This window comes from Pelobates fuscus, chromosome 10, assembly GCF_036172605.1.
Source record: "Pelobates fuscus isolate aPelFus1 chromosome 10, aPelFus1.pri, whole genome shotgun sequence".
NCBI classification, from domain to species: Eukaryota; Metazoa; Chordata; class Amphibia; order Anura; family Pelobatidae; genus Pelobates; species Pelobates fuscus.
The window spans coordinates 92,922,580-92,939,177 of NC_086326.1; the positions used below are offsets into that span (position 1 = coordinate 92,922,580).

Genomic DNA, 16,598 nt, shown 5'->3' on the forward strand with positions numbered 1-16,598 from the left:
ATTTAACAATAGTACTGTTTATTTAAGACACTAATAAATGTAATATGCATATATGTTTTTATAGCCCTCTTCTCTTGTTCTTTTTCAGAAGGGATAATTTTACAACGAGTATCAAACAACGACCATCAACCTATTCCCAAAGTTCTGTCCTGTTCTTCGTTGGCCAGGGTACTATTCAAGATTAGCTTTTTAAATTGCGGTGTTCTCCAAAAAAAATTATATGTATAAGTACATGTTTCAGCTATTCAAAAATGAGTCACCAATATATGCATAGACTTTGACTGCCATTGCTAATAGCTGATGTAATTACAAAACCAGCTGCAAAAAGAAAAAAAAAGCAGTGATAGAAAGTTTTCTATACTAAATAAGGAAATAGTAAGATCTGGAAGGTGACATGCCAAATTTTAGTATTCAGTCATTTTGGCATATTCAATTACAATATAATTTCAACAGTGGCTTAGCAGATAAAACAGTGACTCTGTTGAAACAGGGTCATTGCAAACTTCAACTAAATCACGATCACTGACAAAACAGTTTCCTGAAACTATTGCAAAAATTTATCACAGATGTAGTTCTGTGCGCCAAAATCACATCTTATACAGAACAGACAGCGTCTGTGATCCCATTCAGGGGCTTTGCTAGGACCATACCTAATAATACCCAAGGCTTGAGCCCAAAGCAAAATGGTGCACCTTCCACAAAGCCCAACCTGGGAGCGGAAGAAGTACAGTGATAGAGATGAGAACATGGTTAGAGAGTCATATTCCCCACGTCTATCTGAATTCCACTCCCTTACCAGATTCAGGATAGAGACTGCAAGGGAGAGTAGTATTCAGGGGAATTTTTTTTTTTTTTTTTTTTTTTTTTAAACAAAACAACTCATATTTGGAACTCTACACCCCCCTGATTGGTGTGTTTGTGTGTGTGTGTGTGTAGGGAGCTTTAGTGTGCATATACTTGGGCTGTTTTGTGTGTGTGTGTGTGTGTATAGAGGGCTGTTTTGGGGGGAGGTGCTGGTGTGCATAGGGGGCTTAAGTGTCTATGAGGTTGATGTATTGTTTGAGGAGATTGGGGTTTCAGGGTGCTGGGGGGGATATTAAATATGTAATATAAATATGCATATATTATATTGGCATAATGAAAAAATAATAATGAAAAAAAAACAGTACATTTATTCCCTACCTCCCTTCTGTTACCCTTTGCCAAGGGAGGAGGGTATCCTGGTTGTGTAGTGGGCCAAGTGCCCTCTCTGGCTGCTTCCTCCTAGGAGCTGCGGCGTTTCTGAGAGCTTGCCATGTAAATCGATGGGCAGTCCAGTCGGACAGCGGCGGCGCAGCTCAGCACATTCCGGGACACTGCATTGTCCCGGAATGAGGGTGCCCGGGACCCGAGACAGACTCTCAAAATGCAGGACTGTCCCGGGTGATCCGTGACACATGGGCACCCTACATTTTAGTTATGGATCTCAACTCGTCTTTGGACACGACCATGGTGAGTATTCCGCTTCTGTGTTACAAACAAAACTCATGAGTACATGAATAGTGTTTCCTATCACATCAAAGGTCTCCTTGTTGTAATTAAATTGTGAAAGTCAAATCTAGACTTTTGAGAGAATGTTCCCAGCTTAGCAGGATTATTGCCTCCAAAGGATTCATATGAGCTTTTGCGTATGAGGCCTAAAATATCCATGACCTTCCTTAGAAAACAGACTGGAATGGAATTCAGTTTCAATGCAGTTATTTTGTTCTTCTCTTTTATTACTTTTAACAATTAAATCAAATGGGATTTTGATGTGAATTGTTATATGTTCTTCTGATTCTCTAAAAATTAGTTTAAAACAGGGTAAACAAAAAAACAACAAAAAAACAACAACACAGACGTGTAGACAGGTGACAACTGCAACTTTAGGCCTGGAGGGCAAATCCAAACATATTTTTGACAAGAGTCACAGATCTCAGAGTGGATGATAATACTCATGTAGATCATACTATACAGATTTTGCTGATGAAAGGAGCAGGAATTGCAAGGTGTGACATCAAATATACAACTTCTGATAGTATGATGATTAGTATGCAGAAATCTGTAGATGCAGACTGCTTCACGTGAATTAAATACCAACGACAACTGTGTTATAAATGTTATGAGCATGATCTGATCTCAACCTGACATACCTTACAAAAACATCCAGGGACGCCATACATTGTCAGCATAGTCTGGTAACCTGGTCGACAAGGACCCCACAAGAATCCTGCCTGCTGCTTCACTCCAGCAGTACTCTGCCAATAGCTATCTCAACATAACTCCCACTCTTTTAAATCAGTAGAAGAATGGTGTAAAGCTGCAGACTCAAACCCTTATATGCTATAATGCTAATGGGCAGGCTGTGATGGTCCCCCTACCAGCCCACCAAAGTCCAGACCTCTAAGTCTGGAATAGTTTTGTACAGAAAAAAAATAAAAATAAAACACACACATGTGGAATATGAGATTTAGTCATTTTTGTTCAACAGAATTTGACTACTTTTGCTTGGCAGTTTAGCACTTGTTCTTGCTGAACAAAGAGATGTTACGGTTCAGTACAAGCAGGAGGGAGAGACCTGAATTGTATTGTTAAAAACACTACAACATTAAGAATACAAATCTGTATTCCTAATGTTATAGTGTTCCTGTCCCTAGTAGTATTATAATCCACCCCCCACCTCGTTGGACACGGAGCGCTGTTCACATCACCGTTTCGAGGCGCCGTTACGGAAGAGGAAGGGACTTCTTCAGGATTGTCCAATCCACACTGGGAACCTAACACGCATTCAAACTTTACCATAGTAAAGAATCTAAAGGAACACTATAGGGTCAGGAACAGAAACATGTATTCCTGACCTTATAGTGTTAAAACCACCATCTTGCCCCCCTTGCCACCTCTTTCCTCCCTAAACATAGGAAAATCTTACTTGTATTCAAGTCGGCAGCTGGCTTGGCCCCTGTCTTCCTCTGACCTGTCTGCCGACATCAGTAGTGGTGGTCTGAGCCAATAACAATGCTTCACTGTAGGATTGGCAGAGACTGTAAAGGAGGCAGATCGGGGTAGAGACAGCACAAGTCAAACACAGCCCAGGCCAATCAGCATCTCCTTATAGAGATTAAATAATCCATCCATCTCTATGAGGAAATTACAGTATCTGCATACAGAGGGTGGATTTACTGAATGGCGGTGCTGCTTACTGTGTAGCACTGCCCCAGGAAGCATCTCTAGCAGCCATATGAGGAGTGATCAGTGGAGTTATCACTAGTCTGTAATGTAAACACTACATTTTCTCTGAAAAGACAGTGTTTACTGCAAAAAGCCTGAAGGAAATGATTCTACTCAGTAAGCTGTAGTTGTTCTGGTGACTATAGTGTCCCTTTAATCAATGCTTTGCTAATGGGCTCCCATGTCACATGTCCAAGTTTTATTCTGTCTTTGCTTTAGAAGTGCCTCTAGTGGCTGTCAGTATGACTACAACTAGAGGAGTTAACTCTGCCATGTAAATATTACACTTTCTCAAAATCTGCAATGTTTTACATTGCAGGGTTAAGGGGACAGGGACACTGCATTGCTGATTGAAGACACAGTTATGTGTATTTTTACAGGTTCTGAAGGAGACAAGATTCAGTTCCCCTCCCTATTGGGCACTTGGCATGAGAAAATGCTTGCCTTGCAAACTACTCTAAAAATATCTACTGGACTTGTGACAGGACTAGGTTTTCTATTGCTGGAAAGTCTTATGTGCCATTATCTGTTCATTCCTGTCTTACAGAAGAGCTTTGTATCCCTTCGTAGCCATCTGTTTAACTAATTTTTCTATAGGCTGCTAAACAAGCTGTTCTGTCGGAAAGGTAAATCACCACATTTTCAAGGATACATCTGACGTCCAGGATCTTACAGCCCTACCTGCCACAGTTGAACGTCAGATACCTCTAAAATTAGCTTGATTATTCCATGCAAGCATCTCAACGAAAACATTTTGTCTGTTTAGCAGTCCTGAGTTCGATTGGGAAATCCTACAGCTACCAAGTTCTAAGCCAAAATTTCTGAGCTTGCGTAATGTAAACTTCAGTAATCAAAGCTATGTAATGTGCTACAAAAACAAATTAAAAAAAACAAAATAATGGATTTCTAAAGCCTAGCCAAAAATCCCAATGATCAGGTGATCTTGTGTCTGAGTGGTGTTATAGGCACATATACACAACTATCACAATCTACTTATTTTAGGCAACTAACGTCTTAGAACACTCTGAATGAACACATTCCATTTTTAAACAACTTTTGGAATTTTGTAGAAAAAAAGACTGATTCGGTAGTGTGTACGATACTTTCTCTGCAACAGTTACCAAATCTGGTATGATTTCTTCAATTACAGAGTAGAATTCTGAGGGTCCCAACCAGACAAACACAGTTTCTCTGAATCAAATTCCATCTGACTCAAACTCTTGCTCTTTTCCTTACCTGTTCTTGTGAATCTATAGTTTCAGGAATTTAACAGACTGCTCTGCTGCTCTTCTATAGGATACCTTGAAACCAGAAACAAAATTACCTTAGTACACACAAGTATATCAGATCGCTGGTAAATTTTAAGACTGGGATAAAAAAAAACAAAAAAAAAAAACTTTAAAAATAGGTCCATCCTCCCACTTAAAGTTTCATAACAGAGCTTTATTACACACACACAAAAAAAAAACCAAAAAAACTGACAGGTAGAGCAGGAGAACATTTCTACAGCATTCCTACTGCTCACCAACATAGCCACAGTGCACAGTACTTAACTTGCCATCACTTCTAGTCCTGGCAAGAGAGCACAGGAACAGAGAGTACAGAAGCCAGAGTGACTGTCATGGAGTCCCCATCTACATGTCCTTAAAGGACCACTATAGGCACCCAGACCACTTCAGCTCATTGAAGTTGTCTGGGTGCCAGGTCCCCCAGGTTTTAACCCTTCAGATGTAAACATAGCAGTTTCAGATAAGCTGCTATGTTTACATTGCAGGGTTAATCCAGCCTCTAGTAGTTGTCTTCCTGACAACCGCTAGAGGCGCTTCTACGACGCTGGATGCGAAATTCGCATCCAGCGTGCAGAACGTCCATAGGAAAGCATTGAGAAATGCTTTCCTGTGGACTGTTTGAATGCGTGCGAGGCTCTTCCCGCGCATGCGCATTCCGCTCCATCCGGAAGCCTACGTTGGCGGGGGGGAGAGGTCAACAGCGCAGAGGGAGCCCGGCGCTGGATAAAGGTAAGTGGCTGAAGGGGTTTTAACTTTATATTGAAGCAGGATACAGACAGAGCTAATGCACTGACAATGAAGCTAGCATGTCGGCATTATGAGGGAGGATTGCCCTGTTAGAATGTGTCCTTGAGCAGCGCCACATCTATTTGTGTGTGGTTCGAGGCAAGGGAGGAGCGGGGACTGGAGGAGGGTGCAACAGCCACAAAGCTGCAGCCATTTTGGCACTGGACCAAAAGTGAACAGTGTATTTATCTGAATACAGTATCGCTTCATTCAAACTCTCTCTTAACCCTATGTTGCAACATGAATATATTTTTTTCTACTTTACATTCAGAAAAGTGGCCTATTGGCATATTGTGGTTTCCACAAGTTTATTCAGTTTCTTATAGTGAAAATAAAATTAACACAGACGCCTTGTGTCTCTCACTGACTCATAAATTTCAATTTAAAATGGCAAAGTTACATTTATTTGCTTAGAGAAGCTATGTTATCATATCAAAGAATTAAGGACAAATTATTTTACAAACCTTTATTTACCTTGGCATTTGTCCCAGAATATAGCAATGCAAAATGGCATATTTAACCAACAGGAATAAGAGCTGCCTTTTATATTGGTTGAAAGTGAACACATTTTTCCTAGCCACAATGATAGGCAAGGAACTGTATTTAAAGCATGGAATTTTAAAATTACTCACTGGCTGTAAAGTTTTGTCTTAAAGGGACCCTATAGTCAACAAAACAACTTTGGCTTAATGAAGCAGTTTTTATGTATAGATCATACCCCTGCAATTTCTCTACTCAATTCTCTGGCATTTACGAGTTAAACCACTTTGTTTATGCAACCCTAGTCACATCTCCTTGCATTTGACTTGCACATCCTCTCTAAACACTTCCTGTAAAAGGGAGATCTAATGTTTAAACTTCCTTTATTGCACTGTTTAATTTAGAATTTCTTATACCCTGCTCTGTTACTGATCTACTAGAGCAAGCATGTCAAACTCACGGCCCATGGGCAGCATTTGGCCCACAATGAATATCTTTGCGGCCTACGAGCTTCACATGCTTACTAAAGCAGGGTAGGCACCTGCTATCCCAACATTGCAGGTTCCTACTCTGCTAATTTATCCGTCCGGGGGAGAGGTCTCTGGCGGCAGCAGTCTGAAGTGAAGCCGGGCGCTGGAATATGACGTCATATTCCGGCACCCAGCATCACTAAACTGCGCGCGTGGGAGCAGTGAGGAGCAAGAAGACTGAGCTCCCAAGAGAAGATCAGGGAGAGGTTCCACACCAGCTCCCAAAGGTAGGGAGCAATGAATAAAATTATGTGAGTGTGGGCAAAAATGTTGAAGTGTGTGTGTGTCTGAGTATGTCAGAGAGAGAGAGTGTGTGTGTGTGTCTTAGTGAGAGAGAGAGAGAGAGAGAGAGAGAGAGAGAGAGAGAGAGAGAGAGAGAGAGAGAGAGAGAGAGAGAGAGAGAGAGAGAGAGAGAGAGAGAGAGAGAGAGAGAGAGAGAGAGAGAGAGAGAGAGAGAGAGAGAGAGAGAGAGAGAGTGTGTGTGTGTGTGTGTGTGTGTGTGTGTCTCTGAGAGTGTTGGTCAGTGTTGCAATTAAACAATTTTTTCCCCGTGTAGGCTGTGTCAGTCACTGCCAGTGGAAGTGTGACTAGGGCAGCATAAACAGAAACAAAAGTAATTTAAAGGGACACTATAGTCACCTGAACAACTTTAGCTTAATGAAGCAGTTTTGGTGTATAGAACATGCCCCTTCAGCCTCACTGCTCAATCCTCTGCCATTTAGGAGTTAAATCCCTTTGTTTATGAACCCTAGTCACATATCCCTGCATTTGACTTGCACAGCCTTCCATAAACACTTCCTGTAAAGAGAGCCCTATTTAGGCTTTCTTTATTGCAAGTTCTGTTTAATTAAGATTTTCTTATCCCCTGCTATGTTACTAGCTTACTAGACCCTGCAAGAGCCTCCTGTATGTGATTAAAGTTCAATTTAGAGATTGAGATACAATTATTTAAGGTAAATTACATCTGTTTGAAAGTGAAAACATTTTTTTTTTTCATGCAATCTGTGTCAATCATAGCCAGGGGAGGTGTGGCTAGAGCTGCATAAACAGAAACAAAGTGATTTAACTCCTAAATGACAGTGAATTGAGCAGTGAAATTGCAGGGGAATTATATTGTAGCGGTACTTACCCTTTTCCAGGGGCCGGCCGGGGTCCTCTGTTCGAGCCGCGCGCGGTCCTGCTGCTGCACGAGCCGCGCGCGGCTCATCCGAAGGCAGGAACAGGAAGGCGGGCAGTGACCGCGAGAAGCGATCACGTGTCCCGCCTGACTCTAAGAGCACGCCGCGGGTCTCGGGTGTGCTCTTAAAGGGACAGTGGGAGCCTAAATTGGAAAAGGCCTCCCATTGGTCCCTGTCATGCCACACTCCCCATACACTTACCTTTTGGGGGCGTGGAGATGACAGGGACCAATCAAAATAGATGTTTAGTTATTTATACTCACCTTTTTCCCTTGGTTCCTTGCCCTATCGTGGTTTCTGTTTCAGTTCCCTTTAGCGCTTGTTGTATTCTGTTGTGTTCCTTCGTACTTGACCTTGGCTTTGTTTTCTGACTACGTTATTTCTTTATCCTTATCTGTTCTGTTTGCCGGCTTGCTGTTTACCAGACCCCGGCTAGTCCTAGTTTACGATGTCTCTTTGTGCCTTTGACCTCGGATCGTTCCTGACTTTGTACTTTTCCTATATACGTCGAGTCCGGCCACTCTAAGGTCCGGTAGACGTATCTCCCCTCTGTGTTGTCTTCTGTTTAGCTGAATCCTGCGTGTTGGGGTATATTTTCGTTACAGATATATACACTAAACCTGCTTTATTTAGCTAAAGTAATTTAGGTGACTATAGTGTTCTTTTAACTCCTAAATGTCAGATAATTGAGCAGGAAGATTGCAGGGTCATGATCTATACACGTAAACTGCTTCTTTAAATGACAATATAGTCACCAGAACCACTAAACGTTCATGTACTGGTTCAGGTGTGTATAGCACATATCCCTGTAGTCTTAGCTGTGTTCCTTGCAAACCTCCTTCCCTCCCCCACCCCCAACTGCAGACCCTCTGAGCTACTAGAGTGAGAAGGAGTTTGTGGCCATTTCCAAACTACAATTAAATGATCAAATGGTCTTCCTGAAATTCAATCTGCCAAACCTGAACATTGACACACCAATTGAGCTGAAATGGTTTTATCCTAACCTACAAGCCGTGACCGCCAAAGTAAGTGAGGGTGTTGTGTACACTTGGTACCAGACTCAAGACAAAAAAAATTAAGTTGTCTGGAATGATGAACACTTCAAAGTCTATAACTCTCTGGTGTATCTCAGGTGCTGGCGGGTAGGATAGAACTGAACTGCTGCCTCTGTGCATTCCAATCCAATAACATTTAGAACATATTAAAACCCTCTATTAAATAATTGCTGATTGTATTAAAAAAATATATATTAGAATAACTACTCCTCAGAGTCAGATCATGACTCCTTCCCCTCTGCCCCTCTCAGACCCCTTAGAAATGGTGAACACTCACCTTATTTCCATTGCCGTGCAGGTTCGCTGGAGCTGGCCCCGCCCCAATGCACCTCCTTAATGAATCAATGCATCTCTATGAGGAAAATTTAGCGTCCCCATGCAGAGCATGGGAGACGCTGAACGGTAGTGCTGCCTACTGTGCAGCACTGAGCCAGAAAGCACCTCCAGTGGCCATCAGAGGAGTGGTCACTTGAAGGTGCCCATAGGGGCAATGTAAACACTTCCTTTTCTCAGGAAAGGCAGTGTTTGCATGAAAATGCCCGAAGGCAATGATTATACTAACCAGAACGACATTAAGCTTTAGTTGTTCTAGTGACTATAGTGTCCCTTTAATATAAATAAAAAATGCTACGTGCAGCAATTCTGGACAGCAACAGTTCCAGTCATAATACAACACTCACTGTATTGGGAACATTTATATATACCTCCGCTGTGCAAATGGTTACAAAAATATCTGCCAGCAAGATGCGAAGAAGCATTCATAGTAGGCTGAAATGTAGTACTCTCCTTTAAACCATATGATCTTTGTACAATAAAAGAGTGCATTTAAAAGAATTAGCAAAACTCTAAAATAAATATCCTGGCTTTAAAGAGATACTCTAGGCATTGAAACTACTTCATCTCACTGAATTGGTTAAAAAGTGTCTAGAGTTGCCTGGCAACGTCCTTCCATTCAATACTAAACCGGTTTTAATCTTAAACAAGAATCCTCCTCAACCCATCCCCTCTGCGCCGCTTCAGCAAATGAAGAAGCATTAGCCGGAGTAGCAATCTGTAGCTGTGATTGGCTGAGGGTTTCAGCTGACCACTTTCAGGCTATCATATCTATTGCGGTTATGCACATCTTTCTAAGAGGGACAGTGCCCATTTTGGGCCTAAATCCCTCTTTGTCCTTTTCGGTCTTTCCTAGAAGCTCCATATGTCCGAGTGACACATACAGTAGGCCACATACCCCACCCCAACAAACACAGACAGACAGTGATACATACACAAGGTTTAAGGTCAAAGACACACATGCACATCCTAAGAAGGGGTCACAAACTGCACCCCTTCCACCTTCGGCAGGCTGTGTGCCTAATCTACACTCTCCTCATTCAGAATTTCCTTCGGTCTTACTCTGAACTGACAGGCGATAGTCAGTTATTATTTCAGTTTGCAATCGCAAGTGGAATGCCAGTTATAATTGTAAACCTTGCACATATGCTAAACTGTGCTATCATAACCTGACCAATACAACACTGGACTACCAAAGTGACACTTAGTAGACATGTGTAGGATGACAAACATGGGGAGAGGACAAACTGTCAGATATGTTAAGATATAGTTACGTCTACCTGTCTGTCGTCTTCTTGTAACTCAGACTCGTTTTTTTTCTCCCTGTAGCTCAGGGTCCAGTGCTGTAGTATCTGAGCTGGTATGTATTGAGCTAAGGCAGCATGTATGTTAGAATAGGGGAGGGGGGACCATGGCTATGGAGGTATTGTCAATTGGCCATTAATAAAAGTTGAGCTGCAAGTCTGTCTTTGACAATCCACCTGTTTCACGTAGCAAGTCTATCTTTGACATACCTACATCTACGTGAGAATACAGAAAATTTCTTGTGCTTAACCCCTTAAGGACACAACTTCTGGAATAAAAGGGAATCATGACGGAATATATCTTGTTCTTAAGGGGATAAAGGGGGGGGGGGAACAGGCTAGGTGACTAAGTGTCTAGACAACGAAAATTTACCAGATTCCACATAGACCCTTACTAAAGAAGCTAAACAAGGGGGGGGGGGGGGGAGGGGCACAGCTGTGTTCAAATTAGTGCATACTACATATTTTTTCCCCCTAGGTTAAATGGCTGAGCCTATGACTAAGAGCAGTCAGCACGAAATAAGTAAAGCCAGGGATCCTAGAGACTTTGCTGAAATAGCCATTCTTAAAGGGACTCTCCAGGCAGCAGTTTTTACTCACCTGGTTCCAGCGCCGGGAGCCTCGTGAAGCCGCGCCCCCTATTTCGTCAAAATGATGAAATAGGCGGGCGCGAGCAGGGAGCAATCAGATGCTTCCATTTGGAAGCGTCATTGCTCCCTTGTGCGCATGCGTGGCTTCGCCACACATGCGCACATACTTCAGAGGGCAGCATTCATGCCGCCCTCTGAAGTCCTGAGCGCACTACCGCGCATGCGCGCGGTGTGCGCGGCCGCGAGCTGAGCTGACTGACGGCTCAGCTCGCGGTCTTTGCCCGCCCCCCTACTCTGCTGACAGGCTGGAGAGAGAAGGCGCGCACACAGTGCCTTCTCTCTCCTGCACACGTGTACAGGGCCTTTTTAGGACTCTGCATGATAGGAAGTCCCTCTGGTGGCCGTCTGAGTGACGGCCACTGGAGGTATTCCTATCAATCAATGTAAACACTGTATTTTCTCTGAAAATACAGTGTTTACATTAGATTGCCTGCAGGGAGCTATAGATCCTACTTGAACAAATACATTAAGCTGTAATATTATGTAAGAAATATAGAGATGAAATAGCATATTGGAATGTGCAGAGTTTGTTTTTTGTTTATTTAACATAGAGTACAAAAAGGATAATAGTTTGTACTTTCAGTCACCCTTGACATAATTCTCTTGTAAAAATTAACAGGGCGGGTTTTTTTTTTGGTTAACCTTTTCCCATGATGCCCTGGTGCAACACCAGGAGCATGTTCTCTGCCGAAATTAGTTTCCCTTTTGACTTCAATATTAACTAATCTCGCAGGTCATCTTGCACATATAAGAGACATGATCAAGTTCAACCCAAAGAAAAATTGAATTAAGCATCTAGTTAAAGGAACGCTGCAGTGGTGTTAGGGACACAAGTGTCTTGGTGCTGTCCCCAATCCAAGTAGTCAAACTGTTTGCTAATATTTTGACAACTTACCTGGCTTTGCTAGGAGCTTCTTCTACTCTGTCAGCCGGAAGCTCTTTGCATTGATCTGAGCTAAGAGGATCACTCCACACCCATAAAGCACTTTAGCTTGCTTTTTTTTATGGGTGCGGAGTATGCCATAATAATGACAGTTTATACATTTTATAAAATCAGTTATGGAAAACCCCTCTGGCTGTCCAGAGTCACAACTGAGCTAATGGAAGTGGCAGATTCAGAAATGCACCTTTTGCAAGCTCTTAAGCCATACTCCCAATGAATGTATGTATGTATTCAGTAAGAGTGTATCAAACAGTGGTTTCTAATTCTGTTGCCCATTTAGGTAGTGGAGCGTTCCTTTAAGTCACTGTCTGAGAATGATCAGAGGACACATAGCTTGCTCTTCCCAACAAGGCTAAGCTCAAGAGAGTACAAAAAAGCTCAATGCAGGAGCTTCCAGCTCTCAGTGCAAAAACTGACTGGTGCTCAGTGGACCCAGGTTACGAAATCATAATGTTCACAAACTGCCTACTTACAACTGGGTTGCGCACCAGGTCACTGCTGGCACTATCACCACACTTCACTGCAGTGGTTATGGTAGATTGGGTGCTCCTTTAACAAAGCCATTGTTAGAACACCCACTGTCAAAATCTTGTACCGTGTCAAAAGACAGTTGTGATGTCAGAATGTGGATTAAATTAAATCCATAAAAAAAAGAGCTATATACGAGAAAGAGAATCAAGTGCTTCACTAAAACAACAGTTAAGCCTTTAACGGGACACTTATTTCAAGGAGACATCTGGTAGTGCAAAGAGGTGGTCTGGGTATGTTAATTCACACCACTTCCACAGACAAATATGTCATATCATTAACAGGCATGTGGAAAAGACAAGTAGTGTGTGCTTGTAACAGTACTGCACAAAACAAACCTTTACTTTTCATAATAGGCTATAGCGTTGCAAAAAAAAAAAAACACTCTGACTGTAAGGCAGTACCACAGCTTTGGACCACAACATCTTCTCTTTAAATCAAAGTGGATTACAGTATGGTACATTTAAAGTTCTCTTGATGCTTCTAATACTCTGTTCACACGGCCTTTCACAGGTCTCCAGAGAGTTACACAGAAGGAAGAACAGTAAAATGCATTTATAATTATACACAGTGAGAAGGAGCTCAATTCACCATCTGCTTTTGTAATAGTAACCCTTTCTGCCACAGGAGGATGGTTAATGCACCCCCACTAGAATAATCAAACGGTTTAAAAAAAAAAAAGAAAAATTGTGAGGAGTCTCAAACAGAACACTTTGCGGTTTTACATCATACCACTCCAGGAAAAATGCTACTGTTACAGTAATCATACATCATTGCAAGACAGGCCTACAGGGCAAGCATCACTACACCAGGGTTTCCGACCTCGCCCAATAGCTGGCAGTGAGTTAGAAGAACCTAAATCCCAAATCTGGAATGCCAAAATTGGTCACACCTGCCGCTTAGCATTATATAAACTGTGATTGTCTGGTATTAACCAGCAGCCAGCTCTTGTGTACTTTAAAGCATATTGGTATGTTTTGATAAACAATAAAAGAACGGTCTTATTTTTAGAATGTTTTGTTATGATGAGTTGGTCCATGCTGCGAAAGGAAGTCTCTGTATAGAATCCTCTAAAAGAGTCTGTATTTTACACCTAAACCATGGCTGAGACTGACCAGGCATGTCATAGAAACATGATTTTGCAGTTCATGAATAACAAAGATGCTTTAGTTTAGACAGCTGTATCACACCTGTGTCAGGCTTGGCTCTGTCTGTATGGTTGTAAAATAGAGTCAAATGATTGCAAATGAAAAACAAATTAGCAATGCAATGCAAAAAAAAGCATAAAATCAGAGCAGAGAGAAACCAAACACAGATCACATAATTGGTCAGCGGAAACTGCAAAAATATTACAAGAGAGCTGAATCTACTTTATTTGTAACACTTTTAACTTCAACAATATTCATATGCACACATGGAGAACTTTTTTTTATCTTCATGTTAATGCATATTTACAAGGTGTGACGGAGCTCCTGTACTCCAGCTGAGTACCTCAGCCATGTAAGCTTCCTTGCTACTACCAGGGAACTCTGGAGCACTTCAGCGCCAGTCATTAAAGCTTGACTGGGGACTCTGAGGTCCCTCCCCAGCACCATTATGTCTGTAGACTTAATTACATTATTCCAAGGCTCCTGGCTGTGCTCTCACAGTCCAAAAGCACATCAAACAAAATGTCCTCAAGAACTCTTTTTACTTGGACCATAGCCCCACACAATATATATAACCCTGGAAAGTGCGTCATCGAGCGCATTCTTTGTCTAAACAGTGCCCTGATCAGAAAATCCACACCCGACTTACAACGTGTTAAAGTTTTACCGGATCACGGTTATTGTCCGATACGGCAAGAAGTTCCAGACATGCAACGGCTTAGTCCCGGTTTCCCATAAGGGGTTTCTGCGCCCCTGTGAAAGGGAGCGCACTTAAGTGCCAGGTATCCTCCAATACCTCCCTGACCTTTTCTCCAAATAGTGCTCCATTTGGAGGTCAGTGGACCGATCAATAACTGCTTAAAAAATTACTAGACTTTAGGGCAGTCCCAATCTGAGGAAAACTTCAAGATTATCTCCCGGTCATGTACTTAAAGTGTAAAACGAGTCCAGGCAATCCGCAGCGGTCCACAAGTCCAACTGGGAAGCACAGTAAGTGTCCATGGCCCACATACACCTACCCACTGTAACAATAGCCCCTTTTTAGGGTCTCTTGGAACCATGTCCATAGTAGGAAGCTGACCTTCAAGCCTCTCCAAGGCCTTGGCACAGGAGCTTCCGTCACACAAGGATTGTTCCATATTGGATATTTTCAAATGGTAACAGCTTGATAAAAAATACACGTACAGAAAAATGAAACAAAATGTAAGTAAAAATGCAATGTATTATTTTTTAATATATAGGAGAACTGAAAAACCATTCAATGCCTGGTGCTCAATCAAGCAATCAATGTAAACCAACCCTACCTGGCAAAGCATCCTTCAAAAACATCCCCTATATTGCAAAGGACAGTATGCTACCCTACAGATTCCCTATCTGGAAAGCCCAGTATTCTACAAGAAAAAAAAAAATCACCTACCTGGCAAAATTCAGCATTCTACCTAAACATCTACCAGCCGTCGCTAAGGCCAGCTTTCTATGTAAAAACAACCTTCCTGGAAAAGACCAGCATTCTGCCCAAATAATCCCCTACCTGGCAAAGCAAGCAGTCTACCTCACAATTCCATTACCTGGTTAAAGCCAGCATTCTACCCAGATATCCCCTACCTGACAAAATGCAGCATTCTACCCAAACATTCCATACCTGGTAAAAGCCATTATTCTACCCAATTAATTCCCTACCTGGCAAAGCAAGCATTATACCACACAAATCCATTACCTGGTTAAAGCCAGCATTGTACTCAGATATCCCCTAGCTGGCAAAGCAAGCATTCTACCCACAAATCCATTACCTGGTTAAAGCCAGCATTGTACTCAGATATCCCCTAGCTGGCAAAGCAAGCATTCTACCCACAAATCCATTACCTGGTTAAAGCCAGCATTGTACTCAGATATCCCCTAGCTGGCAAAGCAAGCATTCTACCCCACAAATCCATTACCTGGTCAAATCCAACATTCTACACCAACATGCAATAAGCACACCTACCTGGAAAAGTCCAATATGTTACACAAACACCCCAACGGGCAATGCCAAACATTCTACACAAATACCCCTACCCAGCAAAGCGCGAATTTGCACCCAAAATACACCGAGTGGAAAGGTCCAGCATTCTACACAAACACCCCAACTTTGTAAAACCCAAAGTTCCATACAAATACCTCACCTATCATATTTAAACAGACAGTGTGATAATATGAGCTTACATGTACACCAAGAGCCTGGCACACAATGGCATTTAGAGAGAACGGTGTTAAACAAAAGCATCTCACACAGTGCGACCACAAAGAAAATGTACATTTTGGGAGCACACTACACACACTCCAGCTCCACTCGCTCTAGAAATCAATATACATGTTCCGAATACAGTAAACCGGGTTCTCAGTTATTACACTGTGTGCTAAAATTGGAACAGGGCACTGCATGCATATACACAAAATTGTGTCTGAGGCAGCGAACAAAGTATCTCAGTGTTCGCAAATAGCATAATTAATAGCAGTTTGTTTTCACATAACCGGTACCTGGGAGGGCTTGATGGGAGAGTCAGGAATTACTGTAACAATGTAGCAGAATACTGAGCAGTACAAATATACAGCGGTATATAGAGAGAGCTCAATCAGAAGATCCAACACTTCCTGTGAGTGAGGAAATGATGAGACAGAGGGGAGGAGGAGACAGCTGCTGGAGACAGCCCCTAGACCAATCCAGGCAGAATTAGACACTGCCCCTAGCAGCTTCATCTAGCTACGGAGGGAAGACACAGAGAAGGCTAACCCAGCTGTAGTTACAGGAGATGGGGACTTGGGACCACAGTCCTAGAGAGGTTATTAAAAATAAGTGAGGCTAATCTAGAGTGACATTTCGACATGGTTCCCTCCCCCATAGACGGTATAAACTACAAGAAAACCCTGGAAGAAAAATGACAAGAGTGCAAGCTTTGAGGACAATTGAGGTTTATTTCTAAAACGCAGGGCAGCAGGTATATGTAAGATTAGTGTGTGCACCCTGAACAATTCTGCTGTTTAAACAGAGCTGGGTATGTTGTCCATGGCCATAGGCACCAGTGGTGACTCTAGAAACAATATATGAGGGCACGGGTCAAAATTAGCTTTTTGTGGGATTGCCATATTTA

General features: G+C 42.3%; 1 protein-coding gene across 2 annotated transcripts in view; it reads right to left on the reverse strand.

The window, feature by feature from the left end:
- CSGALNACT2 (chondroitin sulfate N-acetylgalactosaminyltransferase 2) overlaps nt 1-16,093 on the reverse strand; it is a 61,536-nt gene extending 45,443 nt beyond the window's left edge. Inside the window, exons 1-2 of one of the 2 annotated variants that reach the window (XM_063434050.1) lie at nt 15,988-16,093; nt 4,483-4,547 (exon numbers count right to left, since the gene is read on the reverse strand). The gene's annotated coding sequence lies outside the window, so the exon portion shown is untranslated. The remainder of the gene's footprint in view (nt 1-4,482; nt 4,548-15,987) is intronic. The other variant, XM_063434049.1, reaches the window with a different exon arrangement.
- Between the last annotated feature and the right edge of the window lie 505 nt (nt 16,094-16,598).